Source organism: Peromyscus maniculatus, chromosome 14 (assembly GCF_049852395.1).
Source record: "Peromyscus maniculatus bairdii isolate BWxNUB_F1_BW_parent chromosome 14, HU_Pman_BW_mat_3.1, whole genome shotgun sequence".
In the NCBI taxonomy this organism is placed as follows: domain Eukaryota; kingdom Metazoa; phylum Chordata; class Mammalia; order Rodentia; family Cricetidae; genus Peromyscus; species Peromyscus maniculatus.
In genome coordinates this window covers 9,614,848-9,634,457 of record NC_134865.1, presented here as the reverse complement: position 1 = coordinate 9,634,457, position 19,610 = coordinate 9,614,848, and the positions used below count along the sequence as shown (strand labels likewise).

Genomic DNA, 19,610 nt, shown 5'->3' with positions numbered 1-19,610 from the left:
TTTGACTGACAGCTGTGGAACCTACATGGGACCGGACTAGGCCCTCTGCATCAAGGAGACAGTTGTGCAGCTTGGTCAGTTTGAGAGGCCCCCGGCAGTGGGTCAGGATCTATCCCTGGTGCATGAGTTGGCTTTTGAAACCCCATTCTCTATGGTGGGAAGTCTTGCTTACCTTTGATGCAGCGGGAAGGGCTTTGGTCCTGCCTCAACTGAATGTACCAGACTTTGCTGACTCCCCATGAGAGGCCTTATCCTTTTGCAGGTGGGGATGGGACATGGGAGCAGGATGGCTGTGGGGGAGCAGGAGGAGGAATGAGAGGGGAATCTGTAGTTGGTATGTAAAATGAACAAAAGATTTTCTTAAATAAATAAAGGAAAAACAAAGAATAATAAAATATAAAGCATCAAAAAAAAGCCAAGTTTATTTTACAATAAGTTAGCTGGGCCTAAGACACCTGGAAAATTGAAATAGGAAAAAATGATAAATGGAGCAACAAAGAACTATGTCTGCAACCTGGGAATATTCTGATATATCAGGTGAATATGTATGTAAGCATTAATCATAAAATAAAACTGATGAACAAATGAATAGAAAAAATTGCCAAAGGATAAAAAAATAACTGAGATTCTAGAATTATTCAGCATAATCGTAGCACATATTTTGAATTTTTTTTTTTTTTTTTGGTTTTTCGAGACAGGGTTTCTGTGTGTAGCTTTGCGCCTTTCCTGGAACTCACTTGGTAGCCCAGGCTGGCCTCGAACTCACAGAGATCTGCCTGCCTCTGCCTCCCGAGTCCAAAGGTTGTGGGTTATTGTTAAGCTGTTTAACATATTTTGATTATTTAAGAGGCAAATGCATTGTGTGCAATGTAAATCATTGTCGACCAATAAGAAAGCCATGGAAGTTTTCATTATTTTACAAGTATTCCAGATTTCTAGCAGAACTGTGGTAAGTTTATCAGTGTTTACAGATCCTGAGTAATCTGGATATAGATTATAGTGAAAGAGGAAGTTAAGCCACCCACCTGTCTCCCCAAACTCCCAGGAAACTGTGACACATATTACAAATAATAATTCTATTCACGAATATCGAGGATGACATTAAACTATCATGCAGAATTGTTACACAGCTGGGGACAAGACAAAGGGAGGAGCTGCAAAGTGGAGATGAGAAACAGGACACATGTGATGATGAGTAAGTTAATATCTATTTGTATTCCTGATGTTGTTCTTCATATAGACATACATAGAAACACATATTCGTAAGTGTATAGCTATATAAAGCTACATAGAACATACATAATATAATATAGTATAGTATAACATAACATAATTAATATAATATAATATAATGTGGTGTGGCGTGGCATGGTGTGATGTGATGTGATATGATATAATATAATAATATAATATAATAATACAATACAATATAATATAATATACAGTTTTCATCATCATTGTGCCATTGCCTCATTAACTGCTGACTGTGATATACCATCTGCTTTGTGTTGCCATGGGGAGGAGGATTGGACAGGTCTGTATAAAGCTCTGGACCAGGTCTAAGATCAACAGAGGGCTGGATAGCATGTGTATTAGCCCTTGTTACAGGGATGAGATCTGATCTGTTAGGGCTGTAAGTTAGAAACTTCTATATAGAGGAGACACTGAAGGATTCATCTTATTTTAAACAGCTCACAGTAAACGTTGGAATAAATACATCGTTAAATCTAGCCAGGTTAAATTTAATTTGATTGCTAGTGAGAAACTTCAAAAAAAGAATAAGATCTATGAAGCTTTCAACAACAACAACAACAACAAAATACTGGAAACCCTTTTGCATTCTAAACTCAGAAGTAATTAACTAAGCCTCATTGAAAATATTTTTGAAAGTAACTAGTTTCACATGCTTGGCTGTGCCATCCATGAGGGTGATCCCTCCACTACCCAGACACTACCACATGTGATCCCTGCTCATTGTACTATGAACATCCAGAGACTGACCAGTGCTCCTGACTCCTATACTGTCTTCACCAGCCATGCATCAGTGAAGGTTGTGCCTGGAAAAGGGAAGGGGTTGTACAAGTCTGGAATTGATATTTAAACAGTCAGCAGTGAGGTTGGGTCTGTTTATGAAACACCAAGACACTGCTGATTCCTAATCTCTACAGGTAAACTGCTGCGGTGTCTCCCACCTTGATTTTCTTCAACTTTTATTCTGCTTCAGGACAAGTATAAAATTCCCCTATTATGTTGTAAACTTTCTAATTGGATTCAAATTTTTCTTTTTGCCAAATTCTTCTGTGCCGATTGTTGGTATTGGCTGATGGTTGACTTTGCTGGCCTCAGTGAAGGGCTTGGGAATTATATTTTACGATTCAGCAGAAGCAGGTGTAAAGATATCCAAGAGCACCATATGATTTCATCCTTTCCCCCTCTTCATAGTCCAAGAGCATGAAATCTAGCATGCTAAGTCCAGGGCACACATAGTACATATATGGACTTTGTCTTGGCTGGAAGATATCTATGGAAACCTGGGCAGCTGTACACAAAACCAACCCATTGCACTATGACGTCTTTCCATTCTCCTCATAGTCTTCAGCTACTTCTAGCACCAGTGGGTCACTGTGGTGGGGTATCAGAATAGAGGACAGATGGACAAGAGAACTTGGCTACAGTCAATGCTAAAAGCTACTGTGATTGCTGAATGTTCAAACAGATTCTGCCATTGCTGTTAACATTAAGCTGATAGACTTTAAAAGTGAAAGTGCTTTCTAGGGGCTTGAAACAATCATTTGTAAGAAAATTGTTTGCTGGTGAAAAATAGCTCTTTTTTGGTAAGGACTACTTTTTGGGACCAGGACAGTGGCTTGCCAGTAGAACATATTGTCACCTACAGGTCCTGTGCAAAACTGATCAGAAGATTCACCCTTAAACCAAAAAACAGGTCTTTCAGAACTATATGAGCACCATGGACCTTCTGTACAGGGCCAGGCACAGGTGGGGACTAATCTTAACTTGACAATTTACTTTATGGATTCCTCCCCCAAAATAAAAGCATTGTCATCTCAAAAGCTTTGTGTCTAGATATTTTATGGTTATTTCTCTCAAACTGTGAAGAGAAAACTGAGGCTTATAATGCTGTGGTGGAGCTTTTTACATTATAGGAAAGCTAAAATAAGGAATTGCTTTTGAAATTATCTGATATCAGTGGACAAAATATTAAATTTTATTGTGATGGGAAGAGAATGTGTAGATACTAACCAAAGTATTTATCCATTACTAATTTATATTCTGCTAATCTATTATAATGATTAAATGAAAATGTGTCCTCCCCATGATACAATTGATTTTATCCATTGTGATTGTTAAAAGGGGATCGATTATTATCTAACTGCCAATGATCAACCCTGTGATCTGAAACTATGAGGCAAATTTACTGTAGAGAAAACATCTCTTCTAGCATGTGTGCAAGGATAAATTGCTTGCCAAGGCTCTAGCTCCTCGGAGAAAATACATTCAAAGTTACTTCAAATGCTTCTTTTCTGGGACTGCACATATTCAGTTCAATGTTCCTAGGTATGTATGCATATGAATAATTTATAAACTGTTAAAGCTAGCTATACAGCAAAAATAAAAATAAAAATGATGTACAATACTGAAAACTTATTTTATTCTTTTGAGGATTATTTCTTCAGCACTATTCAACAGAAAATTAGCCAAAGTGTTGAGTACACCAGATATAAACACTAGAATCTGTACAACAGAGCTGTTTAATATGCAAACCTAAGTAGCAGTTTTCTAGAAAGCTAGCTCTAACCAAATATGGAGATTGGCACATTAAAATGTTCCCTTACTTACAGCATTTTAATTAAAGCAAGTTCAGGGGAGAAATCTCATTTTCACAGACATCAGTCATCTGTGAAATCCCTCATGTTTGCTGAATGCAAATTCACTTTAAAGTATACATGCCAAAAGATAGGTGAAGTCTAAGAGCTGTCCCAGCAGTCACTAAATTTTCTGTCTCTTCATGGATGGGCAATTTTAATTTTTAAATGAATTTTCTAAGTTACTAATTTCTCATTTATTTCAACCTAATTTCAGAATTATTAGTGCACAAGGTTTCTTATGAATCTCTCCAATAGCCCAGAAAAGAAATTTTCTATGACACTCTAAAATAAATAACGAGTAATAGTGATTGCAAAACTTGTAAAGTATTTAAATGGAGATGAGTTTGAAAGAAGTAAATGCAAATTAAAATACAAGTTAAGCAAAGTAACATTTTTACGGCATAAGGTGTCTTTCTCCTAAATGGCAGCAGGTCATTAAGAGGGGAATAAAAAGCCTTTGTAATATAGGTTTAAAAGAATGAGTTTGGTTTTTTTTCTTTTACTCTTACTTTTATCTATAAAGAAAAAGAAGAAAGATAGATTTAAATACAACTAATTTTGCTATGTTTTTTTTCTTTTCATTGTCTTAGACCTGATGATATTCATTTTTAGCAGTTAGAATACCCAAGTTGGGCCAGCTAACAATGGATAGAAAGGAGGAGCATCATGCCTTCTGCCTTGCTCCAGATATATTGGTTTTCATTTGTTTTCCTTTTTTTTCCTTTCTTCTGTTAATCTCAGTAAAATTGTACTTGGACATGAAATATACTAAAAAAATTGTAACTAAATTTTATTTAAAAGGTAGCACAGGGCTTAGGAAATTCATGTTTTATTTTCACTAGTGATCATAAATGTCATATTCTTAAGATAGCTGCCTTGTGTTCATTTATTAATAACATTAAATGTTCATTAAACACAAAATTCAAATGACTAAGTAAAAAACTAACTGAACACTTTAAAGAACACGATAGAAATTCACTAGTGGTTATGTCAAACAATGCATGTCACTAATATTTTAATTACTTGTGAACTGTGTTTGATACTAAGGGGAACACATCTTTTCTTAATGTATTCCATTTTTATCTAAAATTTTACTTTTTAAATAAATTCTTGTTCAGCTATATTGTTATGAAGTGTGAACATGTGAAGTATGTGTCATGAGTCTTGCTTCAGTGACTAAATTTGAATTAAAAAAAGAAGAAACACATACTATAATAATGATGTGCAAATTCAGAAAAACATAAATGTCGTACATGACAAGCTAAATAAATGGCATTTTCAACTTGTACTTTTGAGAGCTATTATAATGGGGGAAATGATAATTGAAAAACAAACAGAAAGTCTACAGTATAGTACTTATACTGTTAGAGTTCAATTAAATTATGTAAGAGCCAACATTTTTCGTGTCACTCCTAAGACAATTAATGGCTAACAACACATGTACAACCATGACCCTCCCCACCATCATGTATGTGGCATGTTCCACTGAGACACAGGATAAGCAGGAGGTCTTCTATGAACTATCCCTAACAATCCTTAGGGCATCCACATGACAAAACTTATATTTAAAAATATCATAGTGGTTAATAAATTTATTTTTTACTAGGGAGCATGTGAAACAGTGTCCTAAAATAGCTTTATTGTGTTTGTTTATTAACACCATTATTATATATTAGATACACATTCAAAACAAAAATCAAATATTCAAAGGACAAACTATTTGAGTGCTTTATGAGGAACATGTTTATATCATAAGATAAAATCAATATGAGTCCCTTTATAAGCAAAATCTACTTTCTGTGATCCACAGTACCAGCTGGACTTGATAGGTTATCATGAAACCCCTGTTGATCCCATGAGAAAGAGACCATGTAATATAATTATCTATCTTATTATTACATATCCTGAGAACAGAGTAGATATTAAATAAATGTAGCATGAAAGGAAGTCACAATCAGAAAAGTAAAACATACAATGAACAGACATTTGATGTATATTTTTGTCTTTTGGGGGATTCTCAGACAGGAGAATAGAGTCATTTGAAGATACTGGAGATGGAAGTGCATGTACAATTTCACATTGGGGGTTTCAGTGGGGAACAGAATCCTCACCTCCACCTGGTTCTATTTTAACCCTCTTTCCAGGTAGATCATCATACACTCACAGGGAAGGAGCAGAAAGAGTAAGTTCACAGCTGCTAATCAGGAAATTAATCTAAATCCTGGTTGTTATGTGTTGTATCATATTCATCTACATTTTCCCTCTGTGGAACTCCACCATTTTTAGCTCAATATGAGCAGAGAAACAAATCTGTCCACTAGTTGGTATAAAGACCCATGCGTTCCCTGATTTTTGCTGTCTGTTGCATAAACATGTGTTGTAACATGCATGCCTTTTCCTATGGTAGATGTATTATGGATTTATTAATTAATTAATTAGTTTGTTTGTTTTACTGATGTTTCTGTCTGATATGTATTCCAGATAACTGCTTTTAGGCTGCTTTCACTGTTGCAAGAATTTAGCCTGAGCTGCCCTCACAGCAGCTTGGGGGATATTTTTGCTCATCACAGAGTAGAGAGCAGTGTGGAACATTTGTACTTTCTATTGAACTTGGGCGAATGTTTTTAAAAGTAAATATTAGCAGATTTCCACTGCAGTGCAAGAGCATATGTTCAGCCTCTTTTAGATAAACCACAAGCCTATTCCTATCAACCTACACTGGCACAAGGCAGAAACCAGTGCCCATCAACACAGCCTCTAATGGTGTCTAACACTCTCATAACTCTTTGTCTTGACTCTTTCTGCTTACAAAAAAAAATTGTTTAATTCCATTAGGGTTGCCCCTGTTGTTTGAAAGATGAATTTTAAATTCATGCTATAACCCAAATGTATTGAAGAACATTATGGTGTAAATTATAGTGTCACAAAGGTTTTAGTTTGATAAAGAAAGTCTTTATTTCTTCCCTACATTGAGAGCTATTAATAATTATGTAATATAGAATCAAATATTTTAAAATAATTAAGTCATTATTATTCTGTTTCTTTGTGAAAATGATGTTTGTGATGGTGTTTTGGCCGCAGTGCTGATGTGGAAGTCAGAGGACAAGTTCATGGAGTCATCTTTTTTTCTCTCTTGCTTGGAATCTGGGATAGAATTCTAGTTATTAGAGTAGTCCGGCATTGAAAAGAGCATCATCGATGTGTAGCTGCTGAAAGATGAAATTCAACCCTGTTGTAGCTTCTCTACGGCTACATCAGGAGTAATCATTAGAAATTATTGTGACACACTTTGGCTTTTCCAACCTGTTCACTCAGACTCAGGTTCTGCTGAGCAGAAATCATAGTAACCAGGTGCTTCTGTTGGTTTTCAACATCCACTGAAGGAATGCAAAGTGATGGCAGACAATGGGTGATATCAGCATCCACACATACTGGCATGAATGTGCATGTACTGTAGTATGCATGTGGACACACATGCACAAATGCATGCTCACAAATTTGAGCATACCCATTCTTCTGCATCCACTTTTAAGAATGGAGATTAATTAGGATTAAACAATTATGTAAATCTGAACAAATTAGAAAAATGCACCATATTTCTGAAGGAAATCAAAGGGAAAATCTCAGTTAACTGAAGCTTGTCAATTTTAAATAAAGGACGTTGTGATTTTGCTTATTTATAGGACAAAAGTCAGTTCTAATAAACACATTAATGTCACTACATTTGTAGCATATTCTTTAAATATTTCAACTGATTATGTACCACATTTCTAAGTTTATATGATATTAATTATTTTTAGTGGTTGCTAGCTGAACAAGGTTTTCCGTAACTATGTTCTCCACAATGGTTTGTCCTTTTACTGTCATTCTCTATTTGTTGCTATGGCAAAACTGGCTTCTCAGTGGCTTTTGTATTCTTAGATGGCACATTTCAATTTTCCCTCGCTCATCTGTGTACCTGACTTAACTTAGAACTCTGTTCGCCAGGCATTTCAAAATAAGAAGCTAATGACTGTTGTTACATAGAGGGAACATTGGAATGAGCCTATGTTAACTCTTCTTTGTCTAGCTCTCTGTAGCAGTCCTGCACTGCTATAGTCAGATTTCTCCAGGCCTGCAGAATCTCTCCCACCCATGTCCCGCAACTGCTTGATCCCAAATAAACAGACACAGGCCTATATTAATTGAATGACCTGTGGCTCAAGCTTCTGATAGCTATCTAGCTCTTACATCTTAAATTAGCCCATTTTTATTAATCTATGTATTGTCACATGTTCTGTGGCAATACCTGTGTCCCATTACATGTTGCTCCTTAGGCACTCTCTGACATCTCTTCCTGACTTCTTCCTGTCTCTGTCTTTGAATTTCCTGCCTGCCTCTAAGCTGCCTTGCCATAGGCCAAATGGCTTAGAGTCTCCCAGTCACTTCTCTCTGTGTAATAACCATCTTTACTTAGCTTATTTTTTATATTATTTTTACTTTCTCTCTAAAGACTTTGTTTTTTAAAACTTTCTATTTCTTTAATATAACTGTTTATATTCCTTTTTTCCCTCTTCCAAGCCTACAGACATTTTTATACACATTGTAAACCATTTAAAATTTTATTCCATCTGAATCTGCCTTGCTGTGAATCTATTGCTTTAAACTATAGTGGCTAGTACTGAAGCAGAAGCCTTCAGCTTCCCAAAAGGCAGGGTTAATTCACCTCCAACTCAGGGAGCCATGCTCTCCACTGACTCTGGGAGGCAATGGGTCCATGCCTCCATCCAGCATTGTGTATCCCAGAAACCTTTTTTTTTCTTTTTTTTGTCCTAGCAACAGTTAAATCTGCCACACAGTGCTCTGTCTACAGCCATAACACCCTGAACGTGCCCCATCTCGTCTGATCTAAGAAGCTAAGCAGGGTCAAGCTTGGTTAGTACATGGGTAGGAGACCACCTGGGAATACCAAGTGCTATAGAAAAAACAGAGAAGGGGAAATGCTGTGGGATAATGCTTCTGTATATTGGTTTAATAAAATGCTGATTGGCCAGTAGCCAGGCAGGAAGTATAGGCAAGATAAGCAGACAAGGAGAATTCTGGGAAGAGAAAGGCTGAGTCAGGAGATGCCAGCCTGCTGTCCAGAGAGCAACATGTAATGGCACACAGGTAAAGCCACAGAGCACAAGTCAACTTATAGATTAACAGAAATGGGCTGAGTTTAAATGTGAAAGCTAGTCAGTGGTAGGCCTAAACTAATGGCTGAGCAGTTTTAATTAATATAAGCTTCTGAGTGATTATTTTATAAACGGCTGCAGTGTCCATGGTGCTGGACAGGACTTGAGAAAACTTCAGTTATACACTGCATCTCCCAAGCCAGCATTACATTAGACACAGAAGAAAGTAGAATTTAAGAAAGGTCCCCAAACTTCTTATTTCTGGAAAGTTCCACTCCTCTGCATCAAATCTCACTGCTAAAATTCCATAAGAATTATCTATCCATAGCCTAAGGGACCCATACCATGAAAGAAACTATAAGAGATTATTATATGCTTTAGCTCATAAAGTTCCCAATGCAATCCCAATTGTGCAGTATAATCTCAGACTAGTAAATACTAGAGATCTAAATCATAAAGACACTGATGCTTTAAACAGAGAAACAACCACAACCAACTGACTGCTTTCTACTAAGTGAATCAATGTGCATTATGATGTAGTTAAAGTGTTTTATATTGCCTTGGGTTAGAGCTATAAGAATTAAATATGTTCTGAAAAATAAAATAAAATAAAACAAGGTCCAGGGCACCAGGTCAGCAATCTTGAGACCTCCATTCCCCCTCCTCATCTCCAAATCCAATCCCCTGGTCTCATATCCAGCCTTGTAGTTGACCACCTGCTGCAGACTCCCTTTTCTCTCTGCTCCCTGTCACTAGCTGGCCATACAGATCTCCTCCTACAGCCTCTTCACCACCCTATACCTCTGTCTCAGCCATCAAGTTGCACAGGTACTCCTGGAATCCTGTTGTCCACACTGACCAGGAAAGCAGTAGAAATCTTCAGACTCTACTCTCCCTCCTATCCTGCGCTTCCCATCACCCAGTCACATCCCCGTCTCTGTTTTCAAGTTGTAACTATACTTCATTATTCAAAAAAGCTGCTAGTTATAAAATGGGAAAAGATTTTTACTACCTACATGTCAATTGAAGGCTGATACCCAAAATACATAACTCAAAAAAAAAAAAAAAACTGGACATGAAGGAAACAAATAACCCAGTTGAAAAATGGGATAGATTTAAACAGAATTCTCAGTAGACCCTCTGCATATGGGAGACACTTGGGTAGCTGGGTCTGTTTGAGGGGCCCCTGGCAGTGGGATCAGGATCTATCCCTGGTGCATGAGCCAGCTTTCTGGATCCCATTAACTATGGTAGGACACCTTGCTCACCCCTGATAAAGCGGCAAGGGGCTTGGTCCTGCCTCAATTAAATGTATCACGCTAAGCTTTCCTCCCATGGGAGAACTTACCCTGTTGGAGAAGGGAATGAGGGGTTGGGGGAGATTTTGGGTTGGAGGGGGAGTGGGAGGATGCATGAGAGAGGGATCTGTAGTTGGTATGTAAAATTAATAAAAAAAAATTAAAACAACAAAAAAGAAGAAACTCAAATAGTTTTGAAACACTTAAAGAAAAGTTCAATATCCTTAATCAACAAGAAAATGCAAATTAAAACTACTTTGCAATCTCATCTTTTTTTTTTTTTTTTTTTTTTTTTTTTTTTTTTTTTTTTGGTTTTTCGAGACAGGGTTTCTCTGCATAGCTTTGCGCCTTTCCTGGAGCTCACTTGGTAGCCCAGGCTGGCCTCGAACTCACAGAGATTCGCCTGGCTCTGCCTCCCGAGTGCTGGGATTAAAGGCGTGCGCCACCACCGCCCGGCACAATCTCATCTTTTACCAGTTAGAATATCCAAGATCAATAAGACAAAAGACAGCTCATGATGGCAATGATACAGAGTAACGGGAACACCTATTCCTTGTTGATGGAAATGTTAACTGGCACTTGCACTATGGAAATCAGTGTAGTAGTTCCTCAGAAAGATGTGAATCTATCTACCTCAAGATCTCGCTACACTACTCTTAGGCATATAAACAAAGAATACTTCAACCTACTACAAAGACATTTGCTCAGCCATGTTCATTGTTGCTCTATTTATAATTGCCAGAAAGTGGAAACAATCTAGATGTCCATCAATGGATGAATGGATAGAGAAAATGTGGTACATGTTTGGATGGAATATTGCTCAGCTATTAAAAAATGAAATCTATTTATTTTCAGGTGAATGGATAGAACTAGAAAAAAACAATTTCAGTGAGGTAACTCAGACCGGGAAACACAAATATATGTATTTGGTTATATGTGCATGTAAGCTATTGTCATTGATAAACAAGCTAAAATCTGTGTAATTACAAAGATTAAAGAGTGAGATTAAAGAGTGAGAGACTGGGGGGAGGGATGCATCTCCCTAGGAAGGCGATAGAGAATAGATATTAATGGATGGGGTGGTGGAATGGGAGCATCAAAAGGGAGGGAGAAGTAAGAGCAGTGAGAGAGTGAATACTGGGAGAGACAGCTAAAACTAAGGACCATTTGAGGGATTGTATAGACCCTGATACATTAGAAGTTTCCATACACAGACACACACACACACACACACACACACACACACACACACACAAACACAAACACACACATACACACACGTGTGTGTGTATCCTAATATAAAGGATATCTAAACAAATTATGAAATAATAGAGTAGACAAAGCCCCAACTAGACATCTATTGTCACCAAATGAAGCTTCCAGTACCAGGAATGCATTTATCTAATCATGTTTTTGTCCAAAGGGGTCCTATGGGAACCCACAAGCAACCCAGTCTATTGCCAGAGCTGTTATTGGTGGTTCTCCATACACTTACAGAAAGAGCCTTTGTTGAAGACAAGACCTACACAATTCACTGAACACAGAGAAGTTGAGCTGGTGCCTACCTAGAGACCTCACCATTCTAAACTAGTGCTCATGGTACTGGAAGGTATTCTGCCCAGTACCAAAGGAGAAAAATAAACATCAACACAACTTCCATCCCTTTATTCTAGGAAAGTGACTTGCCTGCAAGATATGCTGGTGAAATAGTGGCCCAAAGCTTGTGGGAGAAACGAGTCAAAATTTGATTTGATTTAAGGCCCAACTCATTAGAAACAACCTCCCCCACCCAACACAGATTCAGTGACCAAAACCTGAGACTAGATAGCCAGGGCCTAAGAGGAAATTAAATACTACTGTTTTGCTAAAGGAACTTAGGAATAAAATAACTCTTAATGATATTCTGCTATATTTATAGGTCAATCAATGCCTTGCTCAGCCATCATCAGAGAAACTTCTTTTAGCAGATGGGAATAAATACAGAGACCCACAGCCAGACAACATGCAAAGAGTAAGAGACCTTAGAACACTTAACCCTAAAGGAATATCGTAGTAAAATGTCTCCCCTCAGGGAATTCTCAGAAATAGGAGACAAAAAGAAAGTAAGAGCAAGAGATGATGGAAGATACCAAGCAATCAAGCCCTTTTAAACACAACTAAACTGGTGCACATACGAACTCAAAGAAATTGAGGCTGTGGCTGTATGCACATGGGCTGCATATGTCTGGACCAAACAGAGTACTAGAGCTAAAAGGAGTAATGGATACACAACCTAGAAGTTATCTCCAATAGATAACCACCTAGAAATGAAAAACACTTTTTTTCCTCCTAAGGGAGTCTGACCAGGAAAACAAACCACTGTTAAGAGCAGGCCACACAGCCAGCAGCAGATAGCCATCACAAAATGAACTCCTATTCCTTGTTCTCCCTCTCTGTTCTTGATCCAGGTGGGATCTCCCGCTCTCTTTCCCTCGACCCTCGCTGTTCATTGCTCCCACTCATGTCCAGACTGTTCATGTAGATCTCATCCATTTCTCCATCATTGGGTGATCCCCGTGTCTTTCTTGGGGTCCTGTTTTACAGGTAGCCTCACTGGTGATGTGAGTAGCAGTCCAGTCATCTTTGTTCCACATCTAGTATCCTCCTATGAGTGAGTAAATACCATATTTGTCTTTCTGAGTCTGGGTTACCTCACTCAGGATGATTTTTTTCTAGATCCATCCATTTGCCTGCAAACCTCATGATGTCATTGTTTTTCTCTGCTGAATAGTATTCCATTGTGTATATGTGCCACAATTTATTTATCCATTCTTCAGTTGAAGGGCATCTAGGTTGTTTCCAGGTTTTGGCTATTACAAACAATGCTGATATGAACATAGCTGAGCAAGTGCTCTTGTGGTATGATTGAGCATTTCTTGGGGATATGCCCAAGAGTGGTATAGCTGGATCTGGAGAACAAGGAATAGGAGACCATGGTAAATGAAGACCACATGAGAAAAGGAAGAAACAAAGTGCTAAAGAGGCCCACAGAAATCCACAAAGATACCCCCACAAAAGACTGCTGGCAATGGTCGAGAGACAGCCGGGACTGACCTACTCTGGTGATGGGATGGCCAAACACCCTAATAGTTGTGCCAGAAACCCCTTCCAAGTACTGAGGAATCTGGATGCAGACATCCATAGCTAGGCCCTGGGTGCAGCGCTGGGAGTCTAACTAGCGAGAAAGAGGAGGGTTTATATGAGCGAGAATTGTTGAAACCAAGGTTGGATAAAGCACAGGAACAAATAGCCAAACGAATGGAAACACATGAACTATGAACCAAAGGCTGAGGAGCCCCCAACTGGATCAGGCCCTCTGAATAGGTGAGACAGTTGATTGGCTTGATCTGTTTGGGAGGCATCTATGCAGTGGTACCAGGTCCTGGGCTCGATGCATGAGATAGCTGTTTGAAACCTGGGACTTATACAGGGACGCTTGGCTCAGTCTGGGAGGAGGGGACCGGACCTGCCTGGACTGAATCTATCAGGTCGAAGGTCGATCTCAGTCCTCAGGGGTGGCCTTGATCTGGAGGTGGTGGGAATGGGGGCTGGGGGGAAGGGGAGGGGGCAGGAAGGGGGAGAACAAGGGAATCTGTGGCTGTTATGTAGAACTGAATAGTATTGTAAAAGAAAAAAAAAACAAAATGAATTCAGTGGTATCTCTGGGTGTTCTTAGTTTTACACGTTAAGTCAGGGCACCTTTTTCTTATTTTTTTTCCTGTCTTACAGGAAGTTTGTATTCATATACTGGCTTCTAGGCCAGGGTTTTTTATGAGATTCCTTAGTAGTGAATGCATGTGAATCTCTGCATCTTTATGCTTCTTGTGCTTTCTCTTTGGGTCTTTCATTTGCTTGTTTTTGTCTGTTTTGTTTGTTTTTTATTTATGTTATTTTATTATTATTACTTAGATGTCTGTTTTCTAAAGAGAGAGAGAGAAATGGTATGCATCTTCATTGGAGGGGAGATTGGGTGGAATACGGGGAGGCTAAACTGTAGTCAAAATATAAAGTATGAAAAATTTATTTTCAATAAAAGAAAAAATACAAAAAAAGAAAAACAAGTTTAGTTTGAATAAGCAATGGCTATTGAGTTTGAAATTATCAGCAAAGATACATATGTTATATAAATGTGTGATATAATATTAATATGTAATATATTTGAATTTGTATATAATTATTATTCAGGAGATGCCAAGTACACAAAAAGCAATTCTTGTTATGCAGACACAAAAAGGAGTGAGAACACTCAAATCTTTCCTTTCAAGAAATGGTTCTGATCATGTCTGTATTACAGGGCTTGTGCGGTATTGTATTCCCCCAAATATTGTGCATGCTAATAAACTTATCTGGGTTCAGAGACAGAGCAGCCACAATATTAAACATAAAGGATAGGCAGTGATAGCACATTCCTTTAATCCTAGCATTCCAGAAACAGAAATCCATGTGTTCAAGGATACAGACATGCATGGTGACTCATCATGCCTTTAATCCCAGAAAGCAAGCCTTTAATCCCAGGGAGTGGTGGTAGAAAGCAGAAAGGTATATAAGGCGCGAGGACCAGAAAATAGAAGCATTTGGCTGGTTAAGCTTTCAGGCTCATGAACAGCAGATCAGCTGAGATTCATTCTGGATGAGGACTCAGAAGCCTGCAGTCTGAGGAAACAAGACCAGCTGAGGATCTGGCAAGGTGAGGTAGCTGTGGCTTGTTCTGGCTCTCTGATTTTCCAATGTTCACCCCAATAGCTGGCCTCGGGTTTGATTTTATTAATAAGAACTTTTAAGATTCATGCTACAGGCTTGCTTTTACTTAGTTAGACAGCAACTCTTTTAGAATCTTCAGACAAGGTCTCCATCATTTCTAGTCATCACCCTTGCATCAGAAATGATTTAACTCCTACAATCATTTCTTTGTTTTCTTCTCTTATATTACTTTTGAGATAATATAATTATAACCCCTTTTCCTCCTTCCAAACTCTGCTATATTTTCATCTGTATTCTCCTTCAAATTCATGTTTTTTTCACTAACTGTTTCTGAGGGCTTATATCAATTTGTGTATATATATTTCTGAATACAACCTGTTCAACCCATAAAATATTACTTTTATGTGTGCTTTCTGGGCTGGAACCCAGGTAGTGTGTTCTTCCCTGGGGAGGACCACCTTTTTCTTTCCCAGCATTCCTCTGTTGCCTTTATCTGCATGCTGATCAGCAACAAGTTCCTTCTTACAAATTCCCAGAATCTTTAAGTAGGGACTATAATTGTGGAAATAATGACTAAACAGGAATAGACAGACATTGCTGGCTAGAAAGTCCTGGCACCCCCTCCACTGTTTCATAGTAATTCTAGGAATGTTGTCTTTCCACATTGACCTCTGATAAAAGTTCAATGGTAAGCAAAGGTGTTAGTTTTCAAAGAATGATTAAGAAAATCATCTATCACCTTGTACTTATACATATGCCATTTCCACTTACACAACCAAGCTTGGCAGATAGATACCTGAGCTGTCTTAATGTTGTTAAGGTTTATTATTCAGCCAGTTCATTTTTGACAACTGCATACAATTTAGATACCTGAGAAGAAGGAAGCGCCATTGAGGAAATGCCCGCATCTGATTGACCTGTGGGCATTTTCTTTATTAATGATTATTGTTGGGGGCAGATTATTTTGGACAGTGTTATTCCTGTATAGGTGGTCATGAGATGTATGAGAAATCAAACTGAATAAGTCATGAAAAGCAACCTCATAACCATCATTCTCTACTTCAGTTCCTGCCTCCGGGATACTGCTTGAATTCCTGCCCTGACTTCGCTCAGTGATGGACTGTGCAAAAAATTGTAAGTGAGATAAACATTTTCCTCCACTAAGCTGGGTTTCATCAGTGTGTTATCAACAACTGGAAAGCTGGTTTTTCCACTCACTATTTTTTTTTTCACTCTACTCAGGAAAGAATTTATTTAGCCTGTATTTCCCAACCAGTCTATCATTGAGGGAAGCTGATGCAGTAACTCAAGGGAGGATATTGAAGCAGAAATAATGGAGAAATCTGCTTACTGGTTTACTACCCACAGCTTTTTCTAATTGGTTTCTTACATAGGACCCTATGCCCAGGGGTGGCCCAACGCACAGTGGGCTGGACACAAAAACAAGTACTTACATTTTTGCTTTGTGAGTCAGCTAACTCTCAGTAGAAATTCTGAAAATTTTCATTTTCTTCAAATTCTTTTAGGTATAAAAGAGTAATATTTATTAACTATATCAGTTCTATTTTCTGTTTTACTAAGAAGTTTTTTATTCATTTTACATACCAATCACAGATGCCCTCTTTCCTCCTCCTGCTCCTCCAGCCTTCCTCCTCGAACCCCCTCCTTCCCCCCCATTGTCTCCTACAAGAAGGTAAGGCCTCCCATAGGAGTCAGCAGAGCCTGGTATATTCAGTAGAGGCAGGTCTAAGCCTGCCCCCCATGGTGGGATACCTAGCACAGCCTTGCGGCAGGGGAAATGGATCAGTCCTATTTCCAGTGGTTAATGACATATCAGAGCAATAAAGTATATTTTCAACAATTTACTGCAATTGCTTATCTCCATAAAACACATCATTGTTTTTGATGATAAATATAACACCATCCTAACTTGTTCTTAGCAAAGAACATATCTTAGCACATATCTTTGATACATGAGGCCAAGAGGCACATTGTATTTTCAATAGTGGACTCAATTTACCTCATTGTAGATGCATATCCCATTGTTTCTTAAAGAATTCAATGTACTTATTAAAGGATTATTATTACCTGTATAAAATATTCTGTTCTAGCAGACTTAATGTCCTTTAGGATATTGTTTTTTAGAACTATATTATAAGCATCATACACTGAAGGACGTCAAAAGTAAATGGCTAAAGGTAATAGTTAGAGCCACAAGTATAAATATGCATCAATTCTCATAAAAGGCCAAGATTGGCTGCTGAACATAATGAAGACATTTCTGTGGCTTTTATCCATGCATTGTATAAGGATTTTTTTCCTTTTCTTTCGAAGGGCTAGAAATGGAAGCCAGAGCCTTATTGAGGTTATCCTTTAGATATATCTCAGGGATTGTTCTATGCTGAGTATTAAAAAAAAAACTGTATTCATAAATAATTACTCTAAATATAATGTGTTATATCTTTAAATATTGCTACTCTGAAGCTCTATCAAATTGTACCTGTTCTATTGAAACAATTTATTAATTAAAATGTTTGCTTTGTTATTCATGAATACATTTCCCAGTTCTCCAGTTATACACAAATATACTCCTCTGTTTCCCATCTGAGTGTAACTTTGTCATCCTGACACTGCAGAGTCTCATTTTCTCTCATAACAGTAATTGACAAAAATTTAGTTTGGAAAATTAACAACATGAGTTCCAAAATTGTCAAATATCTGCAGCTAATATTGTACCATGAATTGGAATAAATATTGGAAGTTCAAAGACAGATGAAAATTGATTATATATAGGTTATTGACTCATTCAGTAAAATTATCTATTGCATTAAGGATACTTATTTGTGGTGACTTTTTGAAGATTTGTCCCTAGCAGATAATCATGTTGCTGATACTAGCAGTACTAAAACATGAAGCTGATACTACTGTCCCAGGTTTGATTAACCTAGAGTTAGTGAACTTTGCTGTGCTCTATGCTGAGAATAACTGCCCTCAACTCTGATAGTTCTGGAGACAGAGTGAACAAAGGCAGAGTAACATGCATATATTAAAGATAATTCTTTAAAAGATTATGTGTATATGTGTGTATCGAGGTGTGTTGATGTGAATCAAACTCAGGTACTTATGCATGCTGGAGATACACTCTACAACTGAGCCCCACCTCCAACATAAAGGTAATTCTTGGCAAAACCATAAATAAAAGTCCATAATCAGTTATGTCAGAATCTAAACAGTAAAAAAAAAAACACAGTGCTGTCAATGAAAGATGAGACTAAAATATTATTACTCTGAATAAACTACTGAGAGAGAGGAGAGACAGGAATTGGGAAAAGCAACCACCTCACCTATCCATCATTGCCTATGAATGCTTACATGTTATGAAAAGTGTTCTTCCTAGTATAAGCATCCAAGATCCATTCTTTCATTTGTCCATTACTTATTATGCATGTTAAATAGACACTCATTTGGAGCTTAAATAGACAAAAGTGAAAAAGTGAAGAAAATTTTTGCTCCTGTGGACCAGCATTTCAATGAGGGAAAACCAATGATTGGGGAAAAACTACAATTCATTTACAATAAATTATATGGAATGAATGATGGGAAGGAATGTAAACAAAAGGAATGGTAGTGGTCAATACACTTTTTATTGAATAACTACAGAATGTCATCTTCTGGCCATGATGCAAATGTTCTAATCATGAATTCATTGCAATTACACTTGCCTGCTCTGAGCTTTCACAAGAAGGAACTTTCAGCAGTCAATCATAGATGGAGGAGGGATTCAAGAGGTTCTTCTGGCCTCATTGAACTAGTAGCGAGTGATAGATTCTGGGTAATGAAAAGCCACTGTCATCATTGAAGTAACTGTTAGTGAACCCACCAGTCTCCAAACCTACACAGATGGTGCTGTTTAAATTCATTGCATTTCAAAATAAAACAAAAACAAATTAGTGGAACAGGAACTTGTACAGAAGAGAGTGGCCTGATAAGGACAGGAGAGAGAAAGGGGGAAGGACGGGGTAATAGTGATAAGAATGCATTGTTTACAAGTAAGATAACACCAAAACCAAATTTAACAACAACAACAAAATACAATCAACATGTCAAGATCTCTAATATGATGAAATATAAAGCATGGCAGAAAAAAAGCCTCATTGCTAATGAACTGCTAACCAAAGAGTGAAGTGCTTATTTGAGTTTTCAATTTCTTGCATGTTGGAGAAAAGTCAGGATACAAAAATCTAAAGAAGAATGTGGAGGAATATTAGGGAAAATGAGGTAGGAAATATTAAGTTTTATTCAGTCCTTTTGTATTATTTTGATGTACAGTTCAATTAACAAAATATTCACCCACTTCAAAACTAAAAATTGTGGAACTTATTTACTGTGTGGAGGAGAAATTCTATTGAAATCCAATGTCACAATGTTCCCTTTCCTTTATATGTAGCCAGAAGATTTCCTGTGTCTCACCTGGCCCATGGTCAGGACAATTCTCTCTCACTCACACTCCTGCAGCTGCTTATAAAATA

The 19,610-nt window shown here is 37.7% G+C and overlaps 1 protein-coding gene and 1 pseudogene across 1 annotated transcript in view; one reads left to right on the top strand and one right to left on the bottom strand.

Moving 5' to 3' along the window:
* Positions 1 to 19,610, bottom strand: part of LOC102909161 (matrix metalloproteinase-25-like) — a 79,753-nt gene that overhangs the window by 41,557 nt on the left and 18,586 nt on the right.
* On the top strand, positions 8,732 to 8,850 carry LOC121822664 (5S ribosomal RNA; annotated as a pseudogene).